The sequence below is a fragment of the Suricata suricatta genome, chromosome 1 (genome assembly GCF_006229205.1).
Source record: "Suricata suricatta isolate VVHF042 chromosome 1, meerkat_22Aug2017_6uvM2_HiC, whole genome shotgun sequence".
Classification (NCBI taxonomy): domain Eukaryota; kingdom Metazoa; phylum Chordata; class Mammalia; order Carnivora; family Herpestidae; genus Suricata; species Suricata suricatta.
The window spans coordinates 168,143,103-168,166,059 of record NC_043700.1 but is presented as its reverse complement, the minus strand read 5'-3'; positions in this window follow the sequence as shown (position 1 = coordinate 168,166,059).

Here is a 22,957-nt window from a genome sequence, read left to right as displayed (position 1 = left end):
GATTAATAAGCTCTCATTCAATGTGAAAAGGAAGCGCCCAGTTCCCCTTATTATGTATTGACTGCGACATTTAATAGAGAACATAATAATAATAATAATTTATACAACATTTTTTCAGATACTTCCACATTTGCCCCTCACAACGCCCTCGCGGGGTCCCCACCCTCTCCGCGCCACCTCCTCGCTCTCCCTTCCCTGGCTGCCAGTCCAGCTGCCTTAGAATGTCAGAAGGGTGACATTTTTAGTTCTTTTCCTGTCCAACCGCAGGATACAGGACAGGCAGCCCTAAGTGCCGCTTTCTGCACAAATGGTTTTTGATTACAAATATCTAACTAGGTTTGAAATGTTTTATAGAATAATTCTTACTATACCTATTTTCTGGAGAAAATAGAAGTGAAGCACAGAGATTTTAAGCAATCTCTCCTCTGGTTTTACCAGTGGTAAATTCTATATTCAAAAAAAAAACTGATTCTAAATACATTATGTTTTACTTTACACAGAATTATTTATCATAGATAATTTATTGTTTCCCAGATCATCAAGCATGTGTGCTTCCACTGTTGACAGAGTGTGTTCTGGTGTCCTGTGATGTGGTTTCTAATGTAAATATGTGAGTTATAGAAAATGTGAATATTAAATTCGGGACACAGTGCAAGTTGGAGTGAATCCTGTTTCCCTGCTTCTCTGAATGAATGATGGTGTTGAATATTAGGGCTGCGAACAAAGGACTAGTACTCCCAATTCAGGACTCTTCATGGCTAGATGATCTGTCTCTCTTTAGGAGGCTCCCCAAATGCTTATATTGTGGAAATTAGGCTTTCCCCTTTGCTAAATGTCTGGAAGCCTATTCTGACCTACTTAGGTTTCTAAATAGATATCTCTGGTGTTATATATCAGCAGTTGCATTGAGGACAGAAAAACATCACTTTAACCTGCCCTCTGCCAAATCTATTTCATTTCCCAAGAATTGTGCCTGTCTCTTTTCTTTTGTGTAAGTTAGTTGACTGTTATAATGTAGCTTCATTACCAGAAAACTAAGTAAATGTGTATCATTATATACAGATCCAGAGGGACATTGAAATAATTTAAGATGATATAAGCTTTTATTCAGGATGATATTTTTTAACAAAATTTTACCTTCTGGCATTTTTCTGCTGCGTTAAAAAAAAAACAACTTTAGTAACTAGTTGGCCTTAATATATTGCTCGTAAAAACTCATACAAGGAATCTCGATCTCAGTGATGGGCCCTAGGAGAATTCTGCTTGAATAGGATTTAGACTTAAATAGTTCATGCATTGTTGATTTTTGAGTGTTGGTCTTCTGAGAAAGATAGTACTTTAGAGATTATATACTTTAGCCTTGGTGGCCTTGAAATTTCTAACAGAGGATATCTTTTTTTTTTTCACATTCTGAATGTGATTACATAGTACCTTTACTAAGAGTTCAAGTGTCAAAATGAAGAGTTCTATAGGCATTACTAATTATATAATATTTTCAATTAGAAAGCTAACCATAACTAAGAACAATAGAGGCAAAAAATGGACAATTCAAAAATAAAATGTATGATAAAAAGATAATTGGACAGGTAGATAATAGACAACAGTTGACAACATTTTGCTATTTCAGCTTTCTGAAATACTTAAGAGTTTGAATGGCAACAAGATTTAAAGATATTTTTCTTCGATTTTGACATTTGGATAAGAAAAGCAAAAGTAGATTCTTAGGGAGATGAGCTGATTCAATAGAAGATTTTTTCCAACTGTGACTGGAGAGCATACATACTTTGCTTACATAAGACCACATTTGAGTCTAAAAACCTAGACTTACTTTCTCAAATAAAACTAAATAGAGTGGTGAAAGACATTTGCACCCACTTATAATACGTTCAACTTTTAAAACAATGAGAGTTATGATTGGTACCTTAGAATAAGTAAGAATACAGAATTTTATTCATTCAAGGAATTTTTAGAGGATTTCTGACCTTTATGTTTTCCAAAGAGTCTGATGGGTATTTACTAAAAGACAATATAAATGCTGTCATAAGAGTCTTCCTTTAGGCATTTCCATTTATACATAGAGAAGATTTTAGGTATATCATTCTACATTATCATTGACTCATTTTATCATTAGCAGGAAGATGTTTCTCAAAGTTATTAGGTAGTAATCATATCTCAGCAAATTTTACTCTGAAATTTGACATTCTGATGATTCGAGTTTAGATTTTAAATTAGCTAAAGGGCTGGTACATTAAACTAAGTTTCCTTAAAGTCACAAAATAATAGCAATGCAATAAAACTGTGGTAACAATATTGGATTTTATATAAAATGGAAATATTTTATTATAGGAGACTCCTGGGTGGCTCAGTGGCTTAAGCACCCCACTCAGCTGATTAAGTATTCAGTTCTTGATTTCAGCTCAAGTCATGATTTCATGGTTCATGAGATCAAGCCCCATGTCAGGCTCTGCATGCATAAGGGCAGAGCCTACTTGTGATTCTCTCTCTTCCTGTCTCTCTCTGACCCTCCCTAACTTACACATTGTTTTTCTCGCTCTCCAATTAAATAAATAAACATGAGAACAAAACAAAATAAAAAAGAACTTATTTTTTTAAACGTTATTTACTTTTGAGACAGAGCATAAGTGGGGGAGGGACAGAGAGAGGGAGGAACAGTGCCTGAAGCAAGCTCCAGGCTCTGTGCTGAGCTGTCAGCACAGAGTGTGATGCGGCTCAAACCCATGCTTGGTGAGATCATGACCTGAGCGGAAGTTGGATGCTTAACTGGCTGAGCCACCCAGCTGCCCCAGAAAAGAACTTATTTTTATTGACTTTAGCATACATGAAAAATATGTCATATTAATTCTGGAACTTTATTAGAACAGTGTTTTTGGTTTTTGTTGATGTACACACACAGTATTTTCTGGAAATTATAATAGACAAATATATTGCTTTCATCAGCTTTGTTATTGAATCACTAATTACTTTACTTTGTACTTAAATAATATTCAACACTTAATTTTAATTTTTGTTTTTAAATTTCATTTAGTTTGAAGCACCATATACATGAGAACAATAGATGGAGTTTGTCATACTCATTTGGTTTCTCACAAATACAAATAGAAATTCCCTCCCTGGAAAATGGTTGCTTTGAAAATGATATGTGAATGAACTCTATTATGTTAAAAACACATTCAATAGTATATTGAACTTCTTTCATCTTAAGCTGTAAGAGATCTGTGTGAAGGAAATTATAATTTTTTCAACAATGAAAAGCCAGTAGATCAATAGATAGACATTCTTTCTGGTAATAAACCTACTCCAAGGTAGACATGTGACTGAACACAATTTATTTAATTTTTCTAAAAATCAGTTACTCACTTAGAAAATTAGACTAAGTAACCAGGATCTCAAACAGTCCTGGTCTCACCAGGATAAGTAAGGTTATGCTCATATAACGGGGAAAACAATGTTGAAATCTCATTGGCACTTTCTTTCTTTTTCTTTTTTTTTAACTCACACAAATTCTTCTGAAGATCCAGACAACTCTCTAACCCTCTGAGGCTGCTGTCCTCCACGCAGCTACTTGGTGACTGGTAGTGAGCCTCCTGTCCCTGTATCAACGGAACATGTAACTTTTTTAAACGATTCAGGAAAATACATGTGGGTGACACATAAGGAAGTATGTGCTTTATAATGTGAGTCTCCTTAACCAAAGTCTAGACAGGCTCTTCTGAATTCTTTTTCAACTGGGTTTTGTCCTTGAATCTTGTCCTCAAGATCCCACTTGTAACGAGAAAACTGCTCCGTTCAGTTTAGCGAGATTCCCCAACTCCCAATATCTAATCCCACTTAACATCTGATCAAATTCCTCATCTTTCACTAATAGACTGCATATTTATGTCTCCCTAAAATTCTTCTGTCGACACCTAATCACCATTGGAACAGCTGCTTATGGGAGGTGATTAGACCGGGAGGGCAGACCTGTAGTGAGGATCAGTGTCCTTGTAAGAGACCCCAGAGAGCTCCCTGGCCCTTTCACAGTGTGAAATTAGCAGTGACAGGCTACCTTCTACGAAGCAGAAAGTGATGCCTTATCAGGCACCAGATCTGCTGGCGCCATGATCTTGGAGTCCTTTGCTCCCAGAACCGGGAAAAATAAAGTTCTGTGGTTTGTAAGCTATCCAGTTTTACAGTATTTTGTTATAACAGCCCAAATGAACTAAGAAACCTGCAATCCCCTCAGGTGATATATATTTGTCTTGGTCTGAAATTGTAATTCTACTTTCAGAAAGCATTCTTTGAGGTCAATTTGGCAAGAATTTTCCTACTGTCTTAATAATTTTCTGTCTACTGGCCCCCTCTACCTAAATACTGCTCCTTTATGATAAATTCCCACTTTTCCTTATTATATTTGGTTTTGAGTCCTCTTTGAAACTGAGGTATTTTTTTCCTTCTATTGCAATAGTGCCTGAGTAAAATATGTTTTTACCATTTTAAATACTGTCCAGCTCTGATTTTCTTTAAGAGGTGGAAATGATACATGACTCTTCCCCACATATTTCTTTGGTCACAGCTGGTCACCCAGTCACACTTACTCAAAGAGGCATGTAGAAAGAAGATGAGGAACACTAGAAATCTTTGTGAGAACTGATCATGTCTATCATCTTCTTTTGTAGCTCCGACTTCCCATAATTTCAGTATGCCTTGAAATTTCCCAAAGGGAAAAACAGGGTTATGACAATTTTCCCAGTAACAAAAGCTTGAAACTTTCAGCATTTTAAACATATTTAAATACCTTTCTCAATGTATATTCATGCACACACACACACAATGATAGACATCATTCCTTTATCACAAATAAATAAACTTAGGCACAGAGTAATGAAATAAAGGTATTAAATAACATCTAAAATTTGTACCCATCTGCTCAGAGGCAAAGCAAAGTCTAGAATATAATTTCCTGAATCTTAATCCAAAATTCTTTTCCACAAGACTATGTCAAATGCAGATGTAAATAACTAGAAAATCCTAGGCGAATCCAGTATCAATGAAAATCAGCTTGAAAGAGTGTTTTAGTATTTGAAGGAAAATAAGTAGTTTTGTTTATTTTTGTTAAACATATGAATGTCCCCAAACAGAAGTTACGTTCCATTCCTTATTTGCTTCTATTCCAAGTTCAAGGCAGGACAAGAAGAGAGCTGGCGCTGCCCCGCCCCTCACCGTGGTCACACCCCACTGACAGTAAAAATACATTTTTCCTAAATACTGTTCAAAATATCACAAACGAGCCTCTTCACCACTCTGTGAAAAGGTGCTAAGCATCCCCAGATAACTGTAACTTCTAAAATATTAGCACATGCAGGTCTTCAGCAAACATCTGCACTAATACCCTCATTTGCAGAATAGCTACAGAGATTTAAGAAGAGGGATTTGTTTTTCAACTACTATGCAACAGGTCCATGATGAAACAGGGACTGGGCTTAAATATAACTTAAAATGGTTGCAATATTAAGTACGATGGAAAAGGCTCTAAGAGATTTATCTGGGGAGTTGGTCTTAGAAATCTTCCAGTAACAAAGTTCATATAGTTTGGTTGTTTAAAACTATAGGTTGGTCGTTGCCACTAATCTTCTCCGACCATTATATATGTTCTGCATTTCTACCAGTTATCACAAAGGATCAAATACAATGGCATAACACCCCCTGCTGGAAGACCTTCATGAGCCTCTGTTACTTTTTATAGAAAGTATAAATTCTGCAGTATTTAATTTTGCAATCTGGCTTCCAATTTCTTCTCTACACTCATCGGCAATTCTACAGCCCATGCCACAGTTACACCAAAGTCATTCATTTCTGCACACATGATGAGATTTCACAACTCTGGGTCTTTGCTATTGCTTGCTTCTGTTCAATTCCCCTGCCTCTGTATCCATCCAAGATCTATCATTTCACATCCCTCATCTTAAATGACACCCTTTCAAGGAAGACTCCCATCTAGGGAGGATCTGTGCCCTCCTACAGCGTGCTGTCACATCATTATTAAAATATTTACCAAACTCTACTACAATTGTTTCTGCTTCATCCATTAGGCCCCTTGAGAACAGGAAGAACATTCCATGCATATTCTTTTCTCAGAGATACCAGAGTATCTGAATCTGATAGCCATGTAATGTATTTTGTAGAAGAATGAAAACATCAATGAATAAAATCTTCTTGCATTGGCATAACATTTTATAAGTCACAAAGCACTTTTTCACATTGTGTTATGCCAACCACATTGTATCCATCTATTTATAATTGTTATACACAGGGTTGGCCATATGTAGGGGAGGGGTCCTTTTGAAAACTCCATGACTGAAGAAAACTGCTGGTAATTGGAAAATGGGAAACATTTAACTAACTCTCTCCACACATCTGTGCCTCCTGGTGACTTACCCAGTTGTGTACATCTCTCCTTCTGAATGGCATGACCACAGCAACGCAGCGGAAATCTAAACTAGCAGCTAGACACATTTTTCTCAAACTGGAGAAAATGAGGATTTCAAGGCTACACACCAATTTCCCTTTGTAAGGTGTTTCACTCATTATGTTCACTGACCTTATTTCCACTGTGTTAGTTTATATTGCTCTCTGCTTGAGGAGTTTAATGAGTGTGTGAATTCCACTGGGCATTCTGATTACAATATCCCTGAATATGTGTACCTTTTTATGAGAAAACAGATTACCATGCATCTAAAAAAAGTGGCTTTTTTTGGGTCTTCCATCTGAATTTTACAGTTTTGCTTCAATTATGTGTTTCTCAATGCAAATTACAATATTTGTGACAAATAAGCTAGTATGTCAGGAATAAATTCATGTATTTTATTTTAGCCTAGCTAGAAGTGGAAAGAACATGAGGCTTTGAGTGAAACAACTAGTTCCACCTCCGCTACTTACAATTTGCTTGACATTAGGAAAGTCTCTAACTGCACTTAGCCTCAAGTTCTGCTAAATGTAGATACTAATTAGATTCAGATTCTGTCAGAACCAAGAGAGAGGATGGATGTAAGTGTACCTTTTTATATTCAGGGATGTATATAAATTTCATCGAACAAAATTATATATGCACATTATCATTGGTTCTTGCTAAATCCTATTCAGGTATTGACCTGATGCCTCTGAAGGCAGTCAAAGAGTATAATTAAGCAGATATGACACCTAGTTTTGGCTCTTGAGTCAGAGATATTAATGGATGACACTGGGCAACTCACTGTAACCTCAACCAAATCTGCTTCCTACTTTTCCTATTAACAGATTCTGAGAACTATATTGTTTTAGAGTTACTGGATATGAGTATATCACCACTGGTCAAGATAATGCTTTCTTTCTCTTTTATGTCTCCCTTCCCCCATTATGACTCAAATGCCAACACAATTTTGCCTGTGTCTGGAATCTACTCTTTGTCATTTATTCTGAGAGTCTGTCAATATCTGCATCATATTATAGTCAACAGAAGAAAATCACAAATAGGGTGCTGGCCTAAATCTAAACTGAAAATCAGGAGATCGGCAATCTATTATGAGGATCAGCATTTAAGTGCTGGACATTCCCAAGTTTCTATCGTTTACTGAAAACTGTCCATTGGCATTCAAGAGCTAAAATATTCAATTGCCCACAAAACATTACTATTTTAAAATATATATGCAGACTTCAGGTTTCTCCAGCAGCACATGAAAGCTTAGAAGTCAGGATTCCATCCGGATGACAGGAAAAAGCTGAGCAAACTGAAAAAAATCAACACTTCTTCTGAGATCTGTCAGAAAAGTGACATCATAAGGCAAAAATTAGACAGACAGAACTTACCCCAGCAGAAACCCTCAGGGCTTCTCAAGACCCAGGAGATGATGGGTAGAATAACATGAACTGTAACAAATTCCTGGAGGCTTATCATAAACAAATATGAGAGATAAAAACTCCAGGAGGACCCAGTAAGTTTCTCCATGCTTTTCTGAGTTTTCCTCCAGGAGCTCTATCGGGTCCTCACAGTGACTATCAACAAGTTTCTTTATGTTTTTGGGAGGTATAGGGTAAAAGTATGCATTTAAAAATATTCCAGAATATTCTTCTTTTCTAAACAATTCCCGCCCTCCCAGGATTATTTTACCAGAGTTTAACCCTCTGGGCTTTTATCAGAGCCTAACCTACCTGGTGGGAAGACAAAACACAATTCTTCCCCAGTCTAGCCATCCTTTTCCACATAAAGAAAAGAGAAAATGAAGTCCAGGGTACAAGCTAACCAAAAGATTAAGATCTTATTATGGATCTATAGGAGGCTTCTCCTTACCCACACCTCATCACCATATTACTAAATGCTGATTTGTAGCAATTTGTAGCAATTCCTTTTACTCACCTGTCTACCATTCAACAATGACAGCAACAAAATGAAAGTCATATTAAAAGGCAAAAAAGAAAAATGTTTGAAGAAACTAAACAAGTATCAGAGCTAGTTATGACAGGAACGTTAGAATTATCAGAGTAGAATGTTTTTTTTAAATTATGATTATATGCTAAAGGCCTAAATTCAAACAAAAACCCCACAAAATATAAGAACAGATGCATAATGTAAGCAGAGAGTAGAAATTCTAAGAGTAATATCAAAGAATTAAAAACCAAAATCACTGTAACAGAAATGAAGTATGCTTCGATAAGCTCAAAAATAGACTGGATATGGCTGAGGAAAGAATTTCTGAACTTGAGGATATGACAAAAGAAATTGCTAAAACTGAAACATAAAGAAAAAAAGGACAGAAAAAACTCAGAATGCTGGGAGCCATTTCTGAAATAAGGCGGGTTTGTAAAGGCCTCTCACCATCAGATGGAAAAAGGTGTCTATACCCACTCAACCCCCACTCAATTTCTGCTTGAGCACCAACCCCCAACGTGCCTGACTGACTGATATCAGGAGTGACTTGCCTTCTTATGATAAAAATATGTGAGTTTTACCTTATGAAAAAACTTATTTTAGGAGTTTTTTCTTTTGTGATTATCGAGCAAATATTGTATTTCCTGAGAAAACCTGTTTTTCTTCCCCTTGAGAAAACAGGCTATTGACCCCTGCTCACAAAGAACTAACTCTTGCCTTTGTTATGCTAAAAACATTGCCTTGTATTTAAATGCTGAAGATCCCTTCCTTCCCCATGTGATAAGCATCTAGTCACCTACTTCTATCCCTATTGATAGAATATTCATGAGTCTTCTACCAATCTATGTTCTGGGAAATTTTTACATACCAAAGAATTTGTCATCAGAAATCAATGTCTAAGGCAATTGCCATTCCTGTTGTGTACCCCATACATTTTTTCAATAAATAAAGCTGACTCTCTGGTCAGTGCAAAGATGCCTGCCTGGTGATCATAAAGAAATTGAGGCTCTCTTACTCCCTTTCACCAACACCGTCCATCCTTCAGGGAGCCCTGGACCTGCTGGAGTTGGACTCTGGTACCAGAATATATCAGAAATTTAATTATCAAAAGTGTAATATATGTGTAATGGGAAGTCAGATGGTGAAGACAAAAGAAAAAAAAAAACCAAAAAAACTATTTGAAACAATAATCACTGATAATTCCCCCAAATTAATGTCAGACACTAAGCCCACATATAGGAAATTCAGAGGAACACCAATTAGGTTAAAACAAAACAAAATATTACGTAGGCATATCACTTGCAAACTATAGAAAATAAAATACACAGAAAATGTCCTGATAGAAGAAAAAGGAAAAAGACAGCTTGCTTGCAGAGAAACAAAGATAAGAATTATATCTGAATTCTCCTCAGAAGTTATGCAAGCAAGAAGAGGGTGAAATATTTAAAGAGTTGAGAGAAAAATTACCAATCTATAATTTTGTACTTGTGAAAGTACCATTCAAAAGTGAAGGGAAATAAAGACTTTATGAGACACACAAAAACTGAATGAAATTGTTCCCTATAGACTTGCCTCTCAAGAAATGCTATTCAGAGAGAAGGGTAATGATAAATATCAGAAACTCAGGTCTCCATAAAGAAAGGAAAGGCATCAGTAAAGGGAAAATTTTCTTTTTCTTTTTCTTAATTAACCTAACAGATAACATTTTATGCAAAACAATAGCAACAATGGCTTTGATTACATATATATGCTTATGTATAAGTGAAATGAATGTCATCAATGATAGAAGGGATAGAAAAAAAAGAATATTTTGTCACCATAAGACACTTACACTATAATACTATTTGAAGTAGACTTGAATTCACTGTAAACATAGCTCTGGCCAACCACTAAAAAAGTAGTAAAAGGAAGTGTAACTGATATGCTTAGAAACAATAGGAAATGGATTCATATAAAATGCTCAATTAAAACCACAAAAAGCAGTAAAAGTATGGATGACAATAGAAAAAAAAAACAAGTGTAACAAATTGAAAACAGCAACAAATATGATAAATATAAATCCAAATACATCAATAATCACTTAATGGCAACTCTTTATACTTTCCACCCAATTTTACTATGAACATAAAACTCCTCTTAAAAATAAACCCTATTGATTAAAAAATACAAATACATCTAAGATTCCTCTTATCCAAAACCAAACTAATCTTTCCCCAAACTTTGCCATTCTACCATATTTCCTAACTCTTTGAATGGTATCACTATTCAATTGGTTGCCAAGTCATAAAATCAATCATGCTTGATTCTTTTTACACTTCTATTATATTCATTATGTGATAAAGTCTTGCAGATTAAATATTCCTACTATCTCAGCCATCTGGTTGCTTCTCTTTATCCCCACAGCCACTGCCTTCATCCAGGCTTTCTCACTTATTTTGTGTATTGACTCATTGCCTCCTCATTGGTCTTCCTGACTCCAGTCTGGCTCTTCTCCAATCATCCTCTTCCTTGTTGCAGAAATCATTTTCAAAAATATAAATATGATAATATCATTTTTCTTCTTAAGAATCTTCAATAGTTATACCTTCAATGGCTTCAAAGCCTTGTAGCTTTTACATTGTAAACACATTAGTATCCACAGTCCTTTGCAATTAGGATTGTGCTACTTCTTGCTTTATCTCCACCACTTTCCCAGTAACTTTTTTTCCAGGAGACTATCTCTCATTTCCTTGATTTCAGAAGAATTCTTGTCTAACAGTACTTTATCTGCATTGCTATATCTTCATTTTTTGAGTTTATTTATTTATTTATTTATTTATTTATTTTTAAATAGTTTTTTGTCAAATTGTTTTCCATACAACACCCAGTGCTTCTCCCCACAAGTGCCCTCCTCTATTACCACCCCCCCCTTTCCCCTCTCCACCTCCCCCTTCAACCCTCAGTTCATTTTCAGTATTCAATAGTCTCTCAAGTTTTGCATCCCTCTCTCCCCGCAACTCTCTTTCCCTCTTCCCCTCCCCCTGGTCCTCCATTAGGTTTCTCCTGTTCTCCTGTTAGACCTATGAGTGCAAACATGGTATCTGTCCTTCTCTGCCTGAGAGACAGTGCAGGCACAAATGAGGGAGGGGCAGAGAGAGAGAGAGAGGAAGGGAAATAATCCCAAGCAGGCCCTGTGCTGCCAGCACAGACCACAACATGGGGCTAGATCTCATGAACCACAAGTCAATGACCTGAGCTGAAAATAAAAATCAGACACCTGGCCAGCTGAGGCACACTGCTATATCTTTATTTTACAGACCTTGGAATTAGTCCTACCTCTAGGAATATTTCTTTACTGAACCACCCTTCCCATCTATGCTCATCCTCCCAAGTTCCAAACATATTAATTAGAGCACAGGTATCTAAATTATTTTTGAACTTTTCATTCATTTATCAAATATGGTATATCAATTTAATGCCAAGAACTATTCTAGGCATAGGAAGTTAGCTGTAAACAAGGACAAAATCCTCTTCCTTGTGGAGCTTATATTCTAAGGAGTAAGATAGATAATAAACGATAATGTAGGGTATGTAATACAATGTCAGGTACAATTGCCATGAACTCAAATGGAGCAGGGAAAAAGAGAAAAGTCCATAAGAGAAGAGAAGTCTGGAAAGACCTCTCTAGGGAGGCTGCAGTCTTCCTTGAAGAAGATAATTACAAACAAGAGCATCAAAACTATGTCAGAAGCAGGATTTCTATTGAGATTTTTAGGAAAAAGAGAGGGCAGTGTGACTATATGAGAGAATTAGGGTTATAGTGGTAGGAAATTAATTCAGGAAGATATAGAGGAGACTTAAAGTATTTGTATCATTAACACTTTTTTTCCTTATAAAAGACCTTCAATCTAAGAATTAAAAGTACTGTCATATATTGTACCAGGTTCAACCACATTTAGTCAATTACTCAACTTCAGGCTGTATAATTGTAGTTATAGAGTGTTGAAAAGGTCAGTAGCAAAGATCTTTTAATAGAATAATTTAGAAAGCCTAGCAGTATTCTCCAAAATTTGGAAAACAATGGCAATTTTACTTGCACGCTTGACAATTTCCATTGAAATCAAACTGATCTTCCACATATGACAGAGGAGATGTGGGAATTTGCCATGGCATCAATTGTGGGCTGTTTGATAGCAGTCTTTGAGTAATATTGAAAACGTCCCTGCCTAAGAGAATTTCTTGCTAAGACTAAGAAAGTCTCATTAAAAAGAAGCTTAAGGTGTCTCACCATGTGTAAAATAGGTGCAGGTCCGTGTTGGGAATGGAGGAAGTCTGGAGGAAGGATTGCTCATGTCAAGGAACTGAAAGCAGAGGTCCCCCAGTATTATTCGAGGGTAAGAGAATCTTCGAAGAATGCCATCAAATTTGTTTGCCATGGGAGAAAGAAAAAGCAGCATAATGCCAGATTAGTACTGCTCCAGTGCAAGTAAACAATTCCCAGAATGAGAGTAAAATATAATTCAACTTATGTATTTATTTAGGCTCCCACACTCCCTTTAAAATGTATTCATGGGGGTAATCTCCATGCCTTGGATGGAAACTTTGAAAAGCTTCCTGAGCTCTTAGGTAACATACAATGCTAGTCCCTCTTTACAATACAAATAGGGTCTCCATTCAAAATTAGATTATCTTTTTAAAGACAGTATCCATCATTATTTAATTATAAGAAATCTCCCAGTAAACACATCTTCTTCCCTGTGCCCTGAAGTTGGCAGTTCTTTGTATTTGAGTATGGAGTATGATCTCTTAGCCCCCTCCCTGGTTACATCCGCTTTCTTAGTAGCTGGGGAAGGGATAAACTGCAGATTGCATGGCTATCTGCTCTCTGGATCGGGGAGTGGTTAAAAGACCTACTTCCTCCTAGGTTGTTCAGAAAGTCCCATTTCTGGGCACCTCTGACCCTTGTCAGGATCAGATGTATCACAATTAGTCCTCCTCCATAATTCAGCATTCACCACCAGTTTCTTGATTCTGTGGTTTCTCTGCTTGACTTTTTTAGACAGGACACTACACAATCATATGCCAACTTTCTCTCTTGTAGGCTCACCTCACACATATTTCCTGACTGAACTCACATATTTCTTGGTTCAACAAACGTTGGGAGGATGTGCCCATCTCCATCAACTTATATTTTGCCTTTATGTGTTCTCAGAGGCTGTCAATACTCAATCGGTGGTGCCCTTCAATTTCAGAAAAACAAATCAGTTGTCTGAAGCAAATTAAAAAGATATCTTAGAGAAGTACTTAAATTTAGGATGCTTGAAAAAAAATACCAAATTGGTATCTGTGGAATCAGCATCTCAAATAAGAGGTGAAGCATCTAAAATTTTTAATGTACTTCCTTGAAATTACTGTAATTCACAACAGAGGTTGAAATGAGCTTTCTCATGACCTTTACTTTTTCTTTGTTCTTCCTTTTTTTAAAATCAGTCAACTTTTCATTTGTCAAAAATTTTAAGTCACATAACACCAATTGTTAAAATCAATTTTAGTGAAAGTGGGACATGCATTTTGCTATACATTTTTCCTAACATTACATAGTTTTTCTCCATAAGTTGTTTTGCTTTATGAGTTAATAGATGCAATCAAATGTAAAATGTGTATTTTTGTTAAAAAAGGAAAGGCATGATGTTGATTTGCACCTGGGTGCCTCAGTGCTTGATTTCAGCTCTGGTCATGATCTCAAGGTTAATAGGACTGAACCCTACATCAGGCTAAGTAGTCATGGTTCAGAGCCTGCTTGGGATTCTTCCTCTCCCTCTCCTCTGCCCCTCCCCCTTTTACTTAAAAAAAATAAAAATAAAAATAAAAGCTTCCCAGGTGAAATCTGAAACCAGCCACTGAATGTGGAGGGAAGGGAGAGACAAAGAAAGAGACAACCCATACCTGGTTGGTAGGGGCAAGTTTAATAAACAAGGAAGCTTAAATACTGACATTTGTTTTGGGTAACCAGAGGGCAGGAAGATCTGCACATCCACTTATCGATTCTTAAAAGTTTAGATGGAGGTCTTAATTAGGCTTAGTCACAAATATCCAGATGGTCTCATCATCACATTACTATCTCAAGACTATGTCCTTGGGCAGTTGCTAGGAGTGGACAAGGTGAGCATAACCTACATTACAAGGACAGAGAAGGGGATGAGGAGACTCCAATTATCCTGATGCCACTCATGGGTTAAACATGGTCGGTCATACCTTCTTGATGGCCTCCCCCAACATGACTCCTGAAGAATATGATGCCATAGCGGTCTGAGGCTTTCATTAAATTATCCCTCAATTCTCCTGATGGTTGCCCCTGTATCCCTGTGGTAAATACCTTTTCCAAGGGCAGGCAAAATGTTCTCTAAACAGTTGGACATATGTAAAGATATCCAAGGCACTTCTGAGAAGGATGAGATGTATATCTGTTACTAATCAAAGGAAATTCAGATGGGATATTATCTTGCTGGAACCTATATATCATTGAGAATGGAGTCACTATTCTCAATATATATTTATTCCATAAAGTACATACATGGGCATAAACAAAAAGAAGAAATATAAAGATCTATTAAGCATCATAATGAAATGATATTTAAACTTCTCACCATAAAAAATAATGTGAATAAATTGGCTTATTTGGACATTCTGTCTCCTGGTACTGAGCACTTTCTGTAACTAGTCACGTAGATAAGTAATTAAGCCAAGAGAAAACAGCATCACTACCATAAAATTACCTGCTTCCAATGGGCAAGGGAGTGGCTTGTAGCTTGTCATAATATTTTCTGTTTTCTCAAAAAGAGCATTTGGACCTGGATTCCTCATTGGTGGTACAAACCCACTGAATGAGTAATGACCTTCTGAGCTCATTGTCTCTCCCTAGTGGGACTTGTGGGCAAATAAAACCAATGCAAATATCCTGATACTTGTATTGCCTGCTATGCTGTGAGTAAGAAATCCCCTTGTCTCTGATCCAGAGGTCTTGTATTATCTCTCAGAATACACGAAACTGCAAGCTAATTTTTTTTTTAGTTTAGTAGGGTAAAAATCTCAGACACTTTATAGTTCTTGATGCACTCCTTCACCAGTCTTCATATTATTGGGATCTTTTTAGACTGAGATGGAAAATTTTGAGTTCACTTCTCAGTAAATCCAGAAAAAACACAAACTGTCACATAGCATTTAAGCACTGTATTAACTTTTTATTATTGGTGTAACAAATTCCCACCAACTTATTGTGGCTTAAAAGAATATAAATTATCTTATAGTTCAGGAAGTCAAAAGTCCAAAATTAGTCTCACGTGGCTAACATCAAGGCATTGGCAATATTGGAAGCTTTTGAAGAGAATTTGTTTCTTTGCCAATTCCAGTTCCTGGGAGATATCTGCCAGTCTTTGCTCATGGCCCCTTCCTCACAGCGGAGTCACTCTGACCTCTGTTTCTGTAGCCATTGTTTCTCCTTCTCACTCTGACCTTCTGCCTTTTATGAGGATCTTTGTGATAACATTGAACCCACGTGGATAATCCAGGATAACCCCCTTGTTTCAACGTCCATAACTTGATCACGTTGCCAAGTCCCTTTACCATGTCTGATATCATCTTCACAAGTTTTATAGATTAGGACACAGCCATCATTGAGAAGCCGTTATTTAACCTGCCACCATGAATTTAAGGATGCTAACAAGCCCAGGAGAGGTCCACAGCTAATCATACAGGGAGTGACTTTATGGGAAATTTTTAGGAGATCCACAGACTTTTATGAGTCTCCAGGGTGCTTGAAAATCCAAGAATAAGAAGTAAATCTTTATAAACAGGAGTTCTTAGAGCATAATTATGATTTAACTGCACCACAATCATACACAAAGGCCATTATGACTTTTATTTAGGGCAACAGTGATGGATAGACATGTAATCAAAAGGAAAAGATTTGAATTCTACCCACATTATTACCTGTGTGTTTTGAAAAACTATGTCAACAAACCTAATTGATTCTTTAATGAAAAGGCATCAATACATTTATCTGGTTGAATTTTATGAGAATTAACTGAATAAAAACACATTATTAATATATAATGTCATACAAATATATAATTTCATGTCACTTAAATATTATATTTTAAAATATAATTTAGTTTATGTGAATTTATTTCTATTAAACATTATATCCTTATAAAAAGAGCCAATATTGTAAATTCCAGTCAATATCTAACTAGATAGTTTTTTCAAATACATTTTTTAATTTAAAAATAATTGAAGTCTCTCTTTAATACACATTCATACTGTGGTTGCAATTTTATTTTTTTAAAGTTCTACATTGAATTTTAATAAAGTTTATTTATAGGACATTGATAATACATTTAGAAGAGAATAAAATAAAGCATTAGACTCAAATAATATTTGTAGACTCCTGACATACCATAGACTGAATATTTGTGTTTCCCCCAAAATTCATATATAGAAATCCTAAGCCCTGGTGTGATTGTATTAGAAAGCGGGACCTCTAGGTGGTGGTAATTAGGTCATGAGGGCAGATCCTCATAAATGGAATGAGTCCCCTTATGAAAGAGACCACAAAGTGCTCTCTTGCACCTTCCACACTGTGAGGACACTACAAAAATATGGTTTCACTAGACACCAGATCTGTCACTGTCTTGCACTTGGATTTCTCAGGCTTTGGAATCATAAGAAAAAAATGTCTACTGTTTATAAGCCACCCAATCTATGGTATTTTGTCATAGCAGCCTGAATGAACTAAGATACCATACTTCAGAATAAAAACATATACACTATTGTCCCATAGGAATATAAATGAGAGAATAATTAGCAGTGTATGGAGCCTTATAAGAAATCTCTGAATGTGTTACTTTAGAAAAATTAAAAATTACTTCCTCCTTAGACTCATAATTTATGGGTATTTTTTGTCTACCTAGATAATTCTTATACAAAGAAGTTCACCACAAGAGGAAATACTGTTTTTTTTTTAAATTTTAGATGGATCTAATCCAACAGTGAAAGACCAATATAATACCATTAATAATAATTAGTTTTATGTACATGCCACACATGTTGATATAATCAAATATATAGTACATAAATATATAGTACATAAATTTTCCTTTTTAAATCCTGAGAAATCTCCTTTATTTATTTAATTTTTATACAGATAAAGCAGCTTCAACTAATAGCAGTTAAGTAACCTCCTCTATATCATCAAACATAGAGAAAATAGAAAGAAATTTTTTAAAAGACTTTTCAGAAGACTGCAAAGAAATATGCATGGAAGAAGCTTCCTGAGGAGGTTGCATTTGAACTAGATCATAAGAGTATAAAGGATTTTGATCAGAAGGAAATTGATAGACTTTTGGCAAAGAAACTGAAATGTATTCTAAAATATCCTATAGTTTCTCAGAATTGAAGTAGAAGATACAAATGAGGGAAGCATTTTTGAAATAGAAAGTAATTTGAAAAGAGAACTGATTACACAGTTTCTTGGGGGAAAAACATATTCTAGTTACATGCTATCATTGAATTCCCACTCTTTGGTGGGCTATGCCAAATAAGTATATATTATGCTCTCTTTTAAAAAGTATCAAAAATAAAAATACCCAAGAGTTTTCAATATATGATCCATCTAAGACACTAACAAGGGTAACTAACTCATTGAATGAGCTAGAGAAAATGGAATATGAACAAAAACTATTTCCTTTTTTACCATTGCTTTTTAAACTCATTCCATTGACTATTTAGTTCTTGACCTTGAACCTCACAGTCTCCATGATCACCTTTAACTATGAATAAAAAGCCTTTTTTTGTTTGGACGTTAAAAGCTCAGGAAAATCCAATACTCAATTTCTTCTACCCCCAACTTGGGCCTGACTCATGTCTAGAAGATTAAAGGAGGGAGGGGTATTTCCAGTATTATTTTGCCTTCCTCACATTCTTTCTTCCCTGCTCATATGGTTATTTCTCTGTCCTCCAAGGTTGATCTTTGTTTATTTTTGTTTTGTTTTCTTTATTAAAGTATAATTAATATGCATTGTTATATTATTTTCAAGTGTATAATATGATTTAACAATTCTGTATATCAATCATCAAGGTAAGTGTACTTTTGATCCCTTTAATGTATTTCACCACTTTCTCCACCTCAAGTAGCTAAAACAATCTTGAGAAACAAGAGCAAAGCTGCAGGTTTCAAGTTATATCACAAAGCTGTAACAATCAAAACAGTATGGTACTGATGCAAATATAGACACATAAATCAATGGAATAGAATGGAGAACCCAGAAATGAACACAAGCTTACATGGTCAATCGACCTTTATTTATTTTTGAAGTATGGGGAAGTAAAGGCTTAAGAGCTAAGGGCACAATTTATGATGCAAGTTTATTTATAGCACTATTAAGGCTACATAATGCTCTTAAACAGCAGGTTTTTAAAAATGCAAAATGTATTTGTTATGGGGGGTTCTTTTACATATTCTCATGAGTGTTTACTGTCTGCATTTCCTTGAGGTGAGAAATGTCTGCTCTAAAATTTCTGACCTCTGATCTACCTCTCAGTCCTTGGCTTGAGTGTTTGAGTCCACACAGATTTTTTGTTGTTGTTGTTCTAAAAATTAAACTTGAATAAATACTCAATAAGTCAAATTTCAAATATATATATATATTTCAATTTCTTATTTCATAGGAAAGAGTGAGTTTATCTTAAGCTCTATTGAATTTTCACTGGTCAGTAGTAAATAATAACAGTTTTCACACTTAAACGTTATACTATGACATTTGTATTTTATGTGAGGATTATGCTTCAAGTCAGCAGTCAATAGACAAGTCAATCAGCTCCACTGCCTGTTCTTTCAAATGTTTTACTGAGATAAACCTATACCTATTCCTTTATGTAACTCTCTATGGCTGTTGTTCAAAACCAGCAGGGTTGAGTAGTTGGGACAGATACCATAGAGACCACAAAATTGAAAATACTGATTATTGACCTATACAGTAACAATGTGCCAGCCACAGCTACCCATCATTATCCATGTTTATTCATTAAATCCATATATGCACATAATGTGTAAATTTCTTTTCTTTTTTAAAATTTAAATTTTAGTTAGTTAACATACAGTGCAATGTTGGTTTCAGGAATCAAATTCAGTCATTCATCACTTATATACAACACCCAGGGCTGGTCACAACAAGGGTTCTCCTTAGTACTCATCACCCATCTAGCCCATCTTCCAACCACCTCCCTCGGTCAACTCGTAGCTTCTTCTCAATCACTAAGAGTCTCTTGTGGTTTGTTTCCTTCTCTTCTCTCCACCCCTTGTTTTGTTTCTTAAATTCCACATATGAATGAAGCCATAAGATATTTGTCTTTCTCTGATTGTTTTGCTTAGCATAATAAATTCTAATTCCATGTATATCATTACAAATGGCAAGATTTCCTTCTTTTTGATGGATGAGTAATACTCATGGCTGAGATATATATATATATATATATATATATATATATAATGTATATATATATATGTATATTATATATATTATTCATCAGGTGATTGACATTTGGGCTCTCTCAACAGTTTGGATATTGTTGATAATGCTGCTATGTATATTGGGTGCCTATATCCCTTTGAATTAGTATTTTTGTATCCTTTGGGTAAATACCTATTAGTGCTGGATCATGGGGTAGTTCCATTTTTAGTTTCTTTAGGAAACTCCAGATTGTTTACCAGAGTGGCTGCACCCGTTTGCATTCCTACTAATAGTGCAAGAAGGTTCCCCTTTCTCTGCATTCTTGCCAACAACTGTTGTTTCTTGTGTGGTTAATTTTAGCTATGGTGATAGGTGTAAGGTGGCAATTCATAATGCTTTTGATTTGTATTTTCCTGATGATGAGTTATGTTGAGCATCTTTTCATGTATCTGTTAGCCATCTGGATGCCTCCTTTGGAAGGGTCTATTCATGTGTTCTGGCCATTTCTTAACTGTGTTTTTGAGGTGTTGAATTTGATAAGTTCTTTATATATTTTGAATATTAACCTTTTCTCAATTTCAAATGACTTATTTTTCTGCTGCTTCATTATTGTTGTATAGAAATGCAACAGATTTCTTCATGTTAATTTTATAGCCTGAATGCATGTATTTGTTCTAGCAATTTTTTGGTGGAATCTTTTGTGTTTTTTGCATAGAGTATCATGCCATCTGTAAATAGTGGAATTTCGACTTCTTCCTTGCTGATTAGGATGTCTTTTATTTCTTTTTGTTGTTTTATTGCTGAGGCTAAGACTTCCAGTACTATGTTAAATAACAATGGTGAGAGTGGACATCCCTGTCTTGTTCCTTACCGTAGGGGAAAGGTTCTCAGTTTTTTTCATATTGAGGATGATATTAACTCTCCACAGATTATTTATCCTGGAAATGCTTTTCTCTCTGTTCAGATCTGTGGGCAAGGCATTCTTTCATGATTCTAGCCTCACAGAGGCTACACGTACCCTCCCGTAGTCACTTGCCTTGGACTTACTTGGTGAAATGTGATGTACTCATACTCTGTTTCTGCACTTGTCCTGCTTCTGAAGCTGCTCCAGGCTCACTCCTGCTTTTAGTGTTTTTCATATGCAAGTAAAGTGCTGGTTCTAAGCCCAACAAACTCTGTAAAATCTTTCAAATAATCAAATTCAAGTAGTGAGAGAACAGAGAAATCAATGCCACTTACGGAAATCAGGATTCTCAGAGAGAGTGGTATGTGAAATTGATTGAACTGTACAAAAGAGAGTAAATAGCAATGGCATGTTAGGTCAGAAAGTTTTCACTGGTTTAAGAGTTCAAGCTTTATAATTAGGTAGCCTTAGGTTTGAATTTAATTTCTGGGATATATTACCTGGCTGAATTTGAACCAGACACTTACCTTGTTTTGGCCTCCCTATCTTTTCTGTAAAAGGAGACCACTATTATGTATTTCTTAAGGTTATTATGAATATGAATTTAGTTGAAAGAACTTCATATCCAGTTTATTGTAAACAGTCAATAAATCATAGCTTGAAATAAAATATGGTAGAATATGATTCTGGAGTTAGAATTTTTAATTCACGCATGGATATGAAGAAGTAGAAAATAAATATAATTTAATCGTGAGACCTACATTTGGATGGTAATGATGAGTTCACCCCTCTATCCTAGGCACTCTCATACCACTTTGTACATTATATTTTAACCATCTGGGTGGTCACTGATCTTCCTTAAAAAATTACAGGCTCTTTAAATCAGATACAATATCTTAATCATCCTCCTATGCCCAGTCCATGACACATAGAAGTCTTTAAAAGGAATTTCGTGATTGAATATAGTAAGGTATTATGAAATAATTGCTCTTAAATATTGGCATGCTTATCAAATAGGTATTGAGGAAGATAAATAATGAAAGTGATGAATCGGCAAAAGTGGCCTAGTGTTTGAATGCAGAGCAAATTCAATGAGATGAATTTGAGAAATTAGAAAATTATTTCTCTAGAGGCACCTAGGTGGTTCAGTCAGTTAAGCATCTGGCTCTTAATTTCAGCTCAGGTCATGGTCTTGCAGCTTGTGAGTTCAAGCCCCGCATTATACTCTGAGCTGAGCAAGGAGTCTCCTTGGGATTCTCTCTCTCTCCCTCTCTTGCTCTACCTCTCTCTCTCTCTCTCTGCCTCTCTCTATTTCTCTCTTTCTCTCTCTCACACACACACACTAAATAAACTTATTTTTTAAAAAAGAAAGTCGTATCTCTACATTTGATTCAATGACAAGATCCCAGACTAAGTAGCAGTATTGAATATAAATAATCATCCAAGAAATACTATACAGGGAGAATGTGTGGTCATGTATGAGCAAGTGAATATAGATTATAAAGAAAAAATTAAAATGTGAAGTTCTGCTCCTAAAGTGAAGAAAAGAGAATAGTAGTGTTATTAAATAGGAAAAAAAAAACCAAGTTGATTTTGGGATAAAAAAGTCAAATATTGATATTTGGATTTTGAGGCCAGCATCCAGCCATTTAAGTGTAAACTTCTTTTTCCAAATTTGGAAATAAAAAAGTAGAGGACTAATTAAAATAAAAATAAAAACCAACATGAAAATTTACTGCTGAAAAAGTGACAGCTGTAATGTGAGCATAGATTAATTGGAGAGAATTATGCAAAGTATATTTTCAATAGCAGGAAATCAACATTAAGCTTCGAGTTTCGGTTAGACTTAGAGACTAAAGTGCTACCATTTATTGAGTGTGTGGTGTGTGCCAGCTAAAGAGAGAAACTGGGCTTTGGAGAAGGTAAGGAATTTGCCTAAAATCACACAATAGTAAATGTTACCAAAAAGAAAATAAAGGAATCATCCTTACTCTGTCTCACAGTCTCCTCTTCCCCACTTATAACAAAGGCAGCATATGTGGAATAGACAAAAGAAGGATGGTAAATCCAGGTTTTAATGAAGATAAATGTTTCATGAGTACATTATTGAATGTACAGGGTGACATGGGAAGAAAAAGTGAAGGATATACAATATAAAATGGGATC